Source organism: Pongo pygmaeus, chromosome X, assembly GCF_028885625.2.
Source record: "Pongo pygmaeus isolate AG05252 chromosome X, NHGRI_mPonPyg2-v2.0_pri, whole genome shotgun sequence".
Classification (NCBI taxonomy): Eukaryota; Metazoa; Chordata; class Mammalia; order Primates; family Hominidae; genus Pongo; species Pongo pygmaeus.
In genome coordinates, this window is record NC_072396.2 from 122,074,435 (window position 1) to 122,086,679 (window position 12,245).

The window sequence follows — 12,245 nt, forward strand, 5'->3', positions numbered from 1 at the left end:
TTGAAAAATAATTACAATGTGCACTTCTACTTTCCCATCTGCAGAATGAGAGTATTAGACTGTCCAACATTCCTTTTCGCAATAATTTAATAGTCCTTTTATAGTGCTTGACTGAAGCATCTTGGTTTTGTTTTGTTTTGGGGGAGGTTGAGAAAGAAAAGTAGAGAGCAACTGTATTAAGTGAATGATAGTTCTTTCTACTAATTGTATTATTTCATCTCTTTGAGAAGCCTATACTCAGTACATTGCTGCTGCCTGACCAAATATCTTTCAAGTTTCAAGTTTGAGACTTAATTATCTTTGTTTGAAAAAAAAAAAAAGCCCAGGAAACCCCAACGTGAGACTTAATTGTCTTCAAATGCCTAAAGGTTTAGTGAAGAATTAACAGGCTAGCAGCCACAATTCAGAGGAGTGACAGAGCTCTGGTGAGAAGAATCCTTGTTGGTTAGCTTTTTCACTACACCCTGATGGTCTCAACTAATGACAAATAGAGAGTTGTTCTATTGATATAAGTTGGAAGAATGACAATCACTTTTAACATTATAACAGGTTGAATCTACAACATACACATATTTCAAAACAACATGTTTTTCGTTTTTTATCTTTTATTTTTAATTTTTGTGGGTACAGAGATGTATGCTTTAGGGGATGGATACCCCATTTACCATGATGTGGTTAAAATATCATGTTTTACACGACAAATTATATATAATGTTTATTTGTTGATTAAGAATAATGAATTTAAAAAGATTGTAACAGGCTAGTAAAGTACACCAAAAGGGAACAATATACAATTTAACGATGATACAAAAAATGAACATTTTGGCAAGATTGAGTCTGTAGTTTCAAAGATAGAAATGTTTCATTATAAAAAATCAGGAAGACAGATACACAAAATACACAAATTGCTTTCTAATAATATAATACAATAAAAACCAATAGCATTGATTACTCTGTCCCCTTCATATTTTAATGACTTCAAATAAAACTATGTTTTGTTTCACAGATTTAAAGAGCAAAAGGCATAACATATTAAGAATGCAGTTTTAAAAATATTGATCCTACACATATGTATAATATAAACCCTAGTTAAGCTGCTCATTTTAAAGCTTTTTAAAGAAAATGCTTGAATTACAGAACTGGAACTTCAAAGAGATGATCTGATCCAGCCACTCTCCCTCTAGGGAAAGAGATGAATATTTTTATTCCAAAAATATTTATACATTACACATACACTTTAAAACAAGATTATATATCATATTTTTCTTTTTCCAACAATGATTGACATGTTTATGTTAACAAATATCAAATCTTTCACAAATGCCCCTTTTTCTTTGTAAACCCAAATATTTATCCTATGCCCATATTTATCCTATGCCACTATTTTTATTTTCCATTGCTAATTCGTCTGCTGTCTCTGTTATTTAGAAAAGTAGAAGTAAAATAATAATAGCTCATCTTGTAAAAAGAGATGCCAATTTTAAGGGAATATTCTCATGCTGAAGGCATGAGAAGAGTCACTTCAGCTCTTTTTTTTTTTTTTTTTTTTTGAGACAGAGTCTCGCTCCGTCGCCCAGGCTGGAGTGCAGCGGCACGATCTCGGCATTGATATATGGGGTCTAAATTGCAATAAATTTGTGGGAATCACCTTTCAAATGTAGAGTATTGGGAAGTATTGAATGAGGACACTAGGGTGTGGGAGAGGATAGTCAAGCATCAGCTGAAACAGTTGAGAGACTAGCATCTTTGAATTCCCCAGTGTTTGGCATACTGTTGGTACTTAATATATGTTCCATTAACGCATGAACAAACAAACAAAATTTTACTCAGAAGCTACCACTGGTAACTTTAAAGCCATGTAGTCACATTGGGTAGGATGTAAACTTTGCAACAAGTTAACTGGAAACCAGGAACTTATTTGTGAAACCTCTCCCAATAATAAAATGAGTTGTGCCTAAAGTGTTCGTTTGTGGTAGTTTGTGGTAGTGGTAAAGGTTAAGGTAAGAGAAAAGGTAGTGAACCAGGAGTTGGGGAGAAAACGCTGGCTCCCAAACTTGTGTTTGTTTTCTCCCTCATATAAATTTCAGGTTTAAAAAATTAAATATGTGCTTGTATGTTTTTTGAAGTCAAAATACAGAAGGATATAAGTTAAAAACTTAAAGGCTACCTCTTTCACTTACTAGAAGTAACCACTGTTAACAGTTTAGTAAGCATACTTCAAGACCTCATTCTCTATATATCATAATCTACATTATGCTTATATTAAAATATATAAAGGCCTCTTTAAAGTGGGTTACTATAATACTGTTGTGCATTTTAAAATTCACTTGAGCAGATAACACAGATAGTCTTCTATCTCAGTGCACAGGATTTACTTCATTCTTTTAGTGCATGCACAGTAATCTATAGTAGGGGCATGTCATAAGTTATTTATCCATTCCTGCTTAGTTGAACACTCAGGTTTTCCCTCAAATTCTGCAGTTATAAGCAATGCTGCAATTAACCTCCTTGTACATACACTTAGTTGTCTAAGTATATCTGTGGGAGATATTCTCAGGATTGAAGTTGTTGGTTCGAAGGATATTTATTTTTAAAGTTTTGAATAGCTAATGGCAAGTTAAAGGATTTGATTTTTCTTGGGAGAAATAACATACCTTGGGCATTGGCATAAAGAGAGATGTCAAGATACTAATGAGCTGAGTCTAGGTACTGTATGCCCCCTTTATTTTTATTTATCAAATAGTTTTTTATTCTTCTTCTCTAAAGCATACGTAGACAATATCTTTATAAAGCAATTCTGGATTATTTATTCAAAAGCAATGATTGTATCTGATCCATTATTTTCTTCCACTAAAGAACAAAAACAAACAAACAAAACCTTCTTGACTTATTTGCTAGCCTCCTGCCTTTAAAATATTCCTGCAAATATTTTACAATTGGAATTGAATAATGTCGGTATGTTCCATTCCTACTACGTATTACTTTTTATTCCCTCTGAAAAGAGGAGTAGCTAGTGCATCATGTATCGTCAGTTGTGTAATTTCTTGTTTTGTCCATATTCCATTCAAACTGCTTGTGGAAGTATGTAATCAATGCTCAAGATCTGGACAGCTTTGCTCAGCTAAGACACCGGGAGCTTTTATTCTTTTCACAGATTTTATCATTTTGCGTCCCTTTACACTATCATTTTTAAAAAATCCTTTAACCTTTCTCAGTATAATCTGGTGTCCCAAAAGAAAAGAAGTTAAGGCACCTAGAGCATTTTTAACAAATTCGGAGTGTCTTCTATTCCACGCTTAATGTATCTACCTTTGGCAAGTTATCTGCTTTTGTAAGGTTTTACATTTATTTTCACAACATACAGTGTCCCTTTCTAAACATTTCATAACCTTTATTTTTATATGCATAAATGAACGACCCCACTATCTAATTCCATATTAGTGAATTTTATTCTACATTATGTCTATCTTTATCCAAATGATATCTGTCAATTCAGATTGTTTTCAAACAAATTCTAAACATCTTGTTTGTATATCATTTTCCAGATATCCCAGTTCCGTCTAAAGAGAAGCTCCTTCTGACTATACACATTGTTGTGTACAAGAAGGCAGTCATTTCTCTAAACACCTTTTATTCTCTAATCTTCTAGTGGAGTATGCATACATTAAAAGAAAAAGAGAGAGGTTCATTATCTTCCAAAATTCTCATCTGCCTTCTATATATCTACTTTTTGCTTTCACTCATAAATCTTTTGCCCTATTTAAGAAGCCTTTCAAAGATTCCTGCACACTCGAAATAAGTCCTTTTACTGTAAAATCATTTTCTTTCACCAAACTTGTACTCACTCTTCTTGAAAGATTTACATGAACATTTTTGTCTGTTTCCATATGCTAGTATACCATATACCTATGCAGCTCTGCTTTAGGCAAATTGTTCAGTTTCCAATTAGTTTTTCAGAATGTCCTTAAAACTGCTTCTGTTGATTTAAACTCATCATCTTTCCAGTCTCGCTATCTCAACACTTATCTTAGTTCTCTACTTTTCTGTCTCTGTGCCTTGGGTTTGATTTAAGAGGCGCTTGTCTGTCCTCAATTTCTTTAATATTTCCCTTTCTTCTTCTATAAATCTCCCCATATCTTCCTTTATTTTCTTCTCCATATCCTGGAAAAATAGCAGCATTTAATGCTATTTTGATGCTGGAAAATAGCATTAAAAACATGTTTTTTCTCTTCACTGTATTAAACTTACCCAACGTATCAAAACTTCAACCTCTATTAAATAGAGAGAGGTACATATCTAATACCAGGAAACAAAGAAAGTCTGAAACATCTAATGAGTTTGATAAATTTTTAAATGATCATATTAAAACAGAATAGAATATGACTTGACATTACAGGATTATAACATGGAAACCAGACAAGCTATGAATAATTTGTATAAAAATTACTTGGATGTCAATAGCTTTCAAGTGAAATATAATGCTATTATGAAAAAAAGCTACATTGATACTGTCAGGTATTTAAAAGGAATTTGATAAACAAATCATTCAACTAAATTCTACATTAGAACAAACTTACTAGCATATTATATCTAGTTTTGATCATTGTCATTTTAAGTAGAGAAAAAACGAAACGCATCCTGAAAAGAGTAGTGAAAATTATAATGGAAAATATGTTCTATGAACAAAGATTAAGGAACTAAAGAAAATTAAGAAATGGCTTTACTCCAATGTTATGTAAATGTAATGTATTAGATAAAAACAATACCAGCCATGTTTTTATGAGGCTGCTCTTCATTTTATTCAAAGGACAGAAAAAGGAACAGATGCACTTAAGTTAAAAGAAATATATAGGCTGGACATAAAGGTTTATATTAATTTTAAACTCTGTGCTCATTATATAACACTGCTTAGACTTTAAAAACGTAAAGGCTTTCCATCACTGCAATATAGCACAACTTCTGGTTTGCAGAGACTTCTTTGATCTGATCCCAACCTTATTTTTTATTAGTTCCCTATATACTCTGACCCGTCTTATCAGGTTGTTCTCCAAACTATCACATTGGTGATAAATTTTTTTTTCACCTGGAATATCCTTCCTCCTTCAAAGACTAGCTTAAATTAGACCTCCTTTGTTGTTGTTTTGTAGAAAAGGGGTTTCATCATGTTACCCAGGCTGGCCTCAAGGATGCCCCCCAACCGCCACCTGTCTCAGCCTCCCAAAATGCTGGGATTACAGGTGTGAGCCACCACACCTGCCCAAATTTCACCTCCTTTGTAAAGCTACCTTTCACACAATCATCTCTAAAATAATTAGGCATTTTTAGTCTGGATTTCACCATTACTTATTCAATTATATCCTATAAATTTATGTTTCCAATAAGAGAGATTCGATTTACATTACGTCCTGAAACTCTTTAAAATCAGACAAAAATATACGGAAAAAAAGTTTAAAAACATTGAAGGAAAGGGATCTGTGAAAGATAAGAAACAAATTGGGTGAGCCCTATGACTGTCTAAATTTACTGCCTACGGATTTCAGACAGAGGTACAGGGAGTGGGAACCCAGGCAAAACCTAGTATTCACCTAGAGCTGAGAGTCTGGGGACATCAAGGCAGATAGGACAGAATATAAGAAGAGAGATCAGCACACAGAGAGGATTCCAGAGCTCGAAAAACAGTCACCCTCAAGTATTCCAGCGAGTAATGATAAGCATCTTTGCAGAAAGAACCGCCAAAAAAGAGCACAAGGAATACTCTCCAAGGTTCACAAAGGGCTGGAAGTCGTTTCTATTCAAACCATGAGTGGAAACCTTACAAGGCTGGGGTTTTAGGCATCTGCCACCCCCACTGCCACCATTGTCAAAAGGATTCTGCCTCAGTACTGGGACAAAGTTTGCTCTAGAATAAATGCTGGCCTGGTGCAATTTCACAAAGCTTAAAAGTAAATGAAAACCACATGTTAATGAGAGCAGATGAAATGAGAAAGAAAATCAGAATGCAAACTTTCACCAAGCTGATGGTGAGTCACCCCACCCCCTATCTTATATTTCCCAGTGTACCCCGACCTGGACTTAGGGCATCACGTAAGCTGGAAACAGTCACCTGTCAACAGACAGGAAAAGCTCCAGGAGAAGCCCCCTACTTTTTTTTTTTTTTCTTTTTTTTTTTTTTTTTTTGAGATGGAGTCTCGCTCTGTCGCCCAGGCTGGAGTGCTGCGGCGCAATCTCGGCTCACTGCAACCTCCGCCTCCCGGGTTCACGCCCTTCTGCCTTAGCCTCCCAAGTAGCTGGGACTACAGGCGCATGCCGCCACGCCCAGCTAATTTGTAGTTTTAGTAAAGACGGGGTTTCACCATGTTAGCCAGGATGGTCTTGATCTGACCGTGATCCGCCCGCCTCTGCCTCACAAAGTGCTGGGATTACAGGCCTAAGCCACCGCGCCCGGCCACTTCTTTCTTAAAGAGAAGAAGATTCTCAAAGCTCAGAGAGCTTGGAGAGGACGCCTCGCCTTGCCTCGCGCCGCCCCGCCTCGCCCCTCCCGGCCTGGCCTGGATCCCAAGGCAATTTCAAGGCATTGGTAGCAAGAGGAGTGACAATGGTGACAGTGGGGGTGGCAGATGCCTAAAACCCTGAAAAAGAGGAACCTTTCTCCTTTGTCAGAGAAGCAGTGATTGTCCTTCTGTGGTGAATATTCAATTCAATTCCTCTCTCTTTGTCTTTGGGCCAAGATGTGGGTGCAGCCATGATAACTGTGTGGCAGAGCAGGGAAAATAAGGTCCCAGCTTTCAGGCCAAAGGGACAAAATAGAGCCCTGGCAACTGGAAAGAATCCGGAAGATGGTCCAGGTGGAGGAGAATGGAGAAGAGACCTCACAAAGTTCCATACCATGGAATACTGCTCAACAGTATAAAGGAACAAACTATTGACATACACAACAAAATGAATCTTAAAATATTATACTAAGTAAAAGAAGCCAGCTCCAAAAGCTTACAGATCATATAATGTCATTTATGTAACATTTCCAAAAAGACAAAAATAAAGCGACAGAAAACAGATCAGTAGCTTCCAGGGTTTAGGGATGGTGGTGGGTATAACTACCAAGGGTAACAGGAGGGAGTATGCTGAGGTCATGGAATGGTTCTGTGTCATAATTCTGGAGATTAAATGAAACAATATATATGTTGAGACTCATAAAAGTATGTACTAATAAAAAATTGACTTTTACTGTATGTTAATTTACAAAAATAAAAGGATGGTAAAAGATATACAAAGCAAACACTAATTAAAATAAATCTAGCATGACTACAATACCAAACAAAATAGATCTCAGAGCATAGTACCAAAAATTAACCAGGTAACTTCATAATAAAGGTCAGTTTACCAAGAGAACATAAATTCCTTAGATGTTTGTGTGTTTAATAGCAGAGTTTCAAAATACATGAAGCAAACTGAGAGAACTACAAATAGAAATAAACAAATTTACAATTATAATTGGAGATTTCAATACCATTCTCTCAATAATTGATTTTAAAGGTGACAAAAACCAGTAAATATACAGAAATTAGCAAGGATACTGAAACAACACTATCAACCAAATTGACCTAACTGGCATTTACAGAATACTTCACCGAAGAACGGTAGGATGCAAATTATTTTCAGGTATATGTGAAACATTTACAAGATAGATCATATTCTGGGCCATAAAACTAGTCTTAAAAAATTTAAAAGGATTCAAGTCATACAAATTATTAATATGTTCTCTGACCCCAGCTTAATTATATTAGAAATCAAAAATAGAAAAATCTCTGGAATATCCCCAAATGTTTTGAAACTAAAACATACTTCTAAATAACCCATAAAGAAATCAAAAGAAAAACTAGTAAGCATTTTGAACTAAATGAAAATATAACATCAAAAATTGTGGAGTGCAGATGAAGCTCTACTTAGGGGAAATTTATATCAGTCAATGACTATATTAAAAAAAAAGAAACATCTCCTGTGAAAGATCTGTTTCCTTCTTAAAAAACTAGAAATAGAAGAGCAAATTTATCCCAAATTAGGCAGGAGAATTGCAATAATAAAGATCATAGTGGAAATCAATGAAATAGAAAACAGAAAAACAGAAAAAGCAGTAAGACCAAAAGCTGTTCCTTTGAGAAGATCTATAAATCTGACAAAACTCTAACAAGACTGATTAGGTGAGAAAAAGAGAGAATATACAAATTACCAATGCCAGGATGAATAGAAGTGGCATAAACTAGAGATTCTACAGGTATTAAAAGGATAATAAGGAAATATGAACAACTTCATGCCAATAAATTTAACAACTCAGTTTAAATGGACAAATTCTGTGAAAGACACAAGCTACTAAAGTTTTAGAAGAAACAGATAAGCTAAATAGCTACATGTCTACTATAAAGTTAAATTTTAATTTAAAATTGTTTCCCCAAGGAAAACTCTAGGATGAAATGGTTTCACTGGTGAAATCTATCAAACATTTAAGGAAGAAAGAACATCAATACCCCACAAACAAATCCAGAATATTAGGAGGAGAGCATATATCCCAAGTTATTCTACATGGCCAGCATTATTCTAATACCAAAACCAGACAAGACAATCACAGAAAGCCAAGATCAAAATCCATTGGGCACAAAGATGTAAAAATTTTCAACAAAATTTTAACAAGCCAAATTTACTGATATATAAGAATAATAAATACATCATGACCAAGTGAAGAGTTTATACCTCCAGTGCAAGGTTGTTTTCACAATCAAAAGTTAATCAATATAAATCACCATACTAACAGACTGAAAAAGAAAAATGCTAAGATCATTTCTTAATGGCTACAGAAAAAAAAGGCATTTGTCAAAATCCAACATCCATTCCTGTTTTTTTAAAAAGTAAACTCGCCAGATGTGGTGGCTCATGCCTGTAATCCCAGCACTTTGGGAGGTCGAGGCAGGAGGATTGCTTGAGCCCAGCTGTTTGAGACTAGCTTGGGCAATATAGTGAGACATCGTCTCTACAAAAAAAAAAAAAAAAAAAAAAAAAAACTTAAATTAAATTAAATTAGTCGAGTGTGGTGGCACACACATATAGTCCCAGCTACTCTGGAGCCTGAGGTAGGAGGATTGCTTGAGCCTGGGAGGAGGTTGCAGTGAGCCAAAATCATGCAACTGCACTCCAGTCTGGGTGACAGAATGAGACCTTGTCTCAAAAAAAAAATTAGAAAATTAAAATAAATTTTTAGCAAGCTAAGAATAGGAGAGAACTTCCTCAAACCTACAGATAACATCATACTTAATGGTGAAAGACTGATTGCTTTCACCGTTTTTCTAGAGGTTTTATCCAGTGCAGTAAGGTAAGGAAAAAAAGGCATCAGACTGGAAAGAAAAAAGAAAAGAAGAAAGAAAAAGAAAGGAAGAAAGGGGAAAGAAAAGAAAGGGAGGGCAAGAAAGGATGAAAAGGAAGGAAGGAAGAAAGGAAGGAAGGAAGGAAGGAAGGAAGGAAAGAAGGAAGGAAAGTAGGAAGGAAAGAAGGAAGGCAGGCAGGCAGGCTTATTTATAGGCAAAATGATTGCCTATATAGGAAAACCTATAGAATCTACCAAAAAAGCTGCTAGAACTGATAAGTCAGTTTACAAAGGTCGCACAATGCCAGATCAATAATTAATAACAAACTGTATTACTATATACTAGCAACAATCAGAAATTCAAATTATGTATTCCAGCATACTTGACTTTCAAGTTGGTTTGTGATAGCCCTCTCTAACACTTCGACACTAGCAAATAACCAAAAATACTCAATTGAGAGAGCAGGACAAGAAAACACTGAAGTGGCCTAAAGAGGGAAAGTGGCAGACAGTCTTCCAACTTTTATCCTAAAGATGCACCGTCAATTCGAAGAATAGGAATAATTTATTGTACCCCAACCTGAGTGCCCCAAGAGCTATGCCCAAGAAAAACTACAGACTCATTTCCCTATATTCTAGCTGCCATTTAGGAAATGAAAAGAAATTAAAAGTATCATTTTCATAAAAACCACAAGAATCTAGACTATTTGAACTCTTATTTTATAAAATGTAAATTATCTTAATCATTATGCTTGTTTCTTAACAACATACTAACATTATATTTTTAAAGTTGTTTATTTTATGATCATAATGTTTAGAAAAAGGATACACTTCATCAACATGACATTATCAGCAACCCAAGCATTTACCTCAGGATAAACATTCAGAGAAATTAACCCAGGGAAAGGCAACACATGTTAATCTGTATAGGATCTTACAATAACCCATTTCTTTAACATTCTATTAGCTAGATGATAACTTAAGACTATAAAATGATATCCTACATTGACTTTAGAACTAAAAATGAAGAAAGAAAGTAAATAGCTATAAGGGAGGAAAACACAAGAAGAGCAGTCCAATAGGCACCAATCTTAAAATGAGAAAATGTCAACTAGAAGCCCACATAGCCAGAGTAACGAGGCATTTTCCACCTTTATAAGTTTGAGTATCGCCAGTAATCAGGAAATGATTTGTTTCCATATACCTAAGTATTCTGTAATTAATATACACTGCCACCAGCTGAAGCATGATACCCTCGTTATGGCCTCCAGGTCTTAAGGATGAAAGGGATTTTTTCAACTGGCAGTTAACATTTTTCTCCCTGACTTTTTTTTTTTTCTTTTCAGTAGGGGAACGGAAGAAAGGCAAGCCAGCAAGAAGACATTCTGTGTAATTCTGCTGTTTCTATCAAGAATAAAATATTTATTATATCATTCATTCCAAACTATCTTTTAGCCTTTGCTAATACATGTTTTTACATTTATAGTTAATGAACACAATATTTATAGACATTGTATTTTAAAAGGTAAGACAATTTAGAGCAAGACTAGTAGAAATGAAAATACAAAACTACACCATCATCAAATCTGTCTCAGTATTTATCACTTACTGGCTATGTGAACTTAGGCAAGCCTCCTAATCTCCCTGAGCTTCAGCGTCCTTATCTATAAAATGGAGATAACAATTCTTGCCTTTTGTACCTCATAGCATTTTTTTCAAGTATCAATGAGGAAAGTATATATGAAAGTGATTTATAAGCTGCCATCCAGATTAATTTATTTCACAAACAACATCAATAATAGCATTAAAAAGACACTGGGTACTTTCTCTATCCCAGGGCTAAGCTCTTTATATGTATTATTTCTTATTAAAATTTAATTTTTAATTATAATTGACACATAATAATTGTACATATTTATGGGGTACAATGTGATGTTTCAATGCATGTATACATAGTATAATGATCAAATCAGGGTAATTACCATATCCATCATCTGAAATATTTATCATTTCTTTGTGGCTTTGTGGCAATAACATTCAAAATCTTCTCTTGTAGCTTTCTTGAAATATATATTACATTGTTATTTACTACAGTCACCCTACTGTGTAACAGAAAACCAAAATTTATTCTTCCTAACTGTAACTTTGTACTCATTGACCAATCTTTCCCAGTCCTCTCCTTTCCCCTACCCTCCCCAGTCTCTGGTAACCACTATTTTACCCTACTTCTATGAGATTAACGTTTTTAGATTCCAAATATGAGTGAGAACATGCAGTATTTCTCTTTCATTGCCTGATTTATTTCACTTAACATAATGTCTTCCAGGTTCATCCATACTGCCACAAATTACAGGATTTCATTCTATTTTATTCCTTAATGGTATTCCATTGTATCTATCTCTCTATCTATATCACATTTATATATAGATGTAGATACAAAATTTTTTTCTTTATCCATTCATTTGTAGACGAGCATTTAGTTTAATTCCATGTCTTAGCTATTGTGAACACTACTGCAATAAACATGAATGTGCCAATGTCTCTCCAACATGCTGATTTCCTTTGGATATATACCCAGTAATGGGATTGCTGGATCATATGGTAGTTCCATTATTAGTTTTTTAGGAACTTCCATACTATTTTTTATCATTGCTGTACTAATTTACATTTCCACCAACAGTATATAAGAGTTCTCTTTTCTCCACATCATCACCAGAATTTGTTATATTTTGTCTTTTTTATAATAACCATTCTAACTGGGATGTGATGATTTTGCATTGTGGTTCTGATTTGCATTTCTCTGATAATTAGTGTTGTTGTGTAATTTTCCACATATCTTTGGCCATTTGTATGTCTTATTTTGAGAAATGAAATGTCTATTCAGGTCTTTTGC

General features: G+C 34.5%; 1 protein-coding gene across 12 annotated transcripts in view; it reads right to left on the bottom strand.

Annotated features, from left to right (window-relative positions):
* The window catches only part of KLHL13 (kelch like family member 13), a 205,298-nt gene that overhangs the window by 23,996 nt on the left and 169,057 nt on the right, over window positions 1–12,245 (bottom strand). The gene's annotated exons all lie outside the window — the stretch shown is intronic.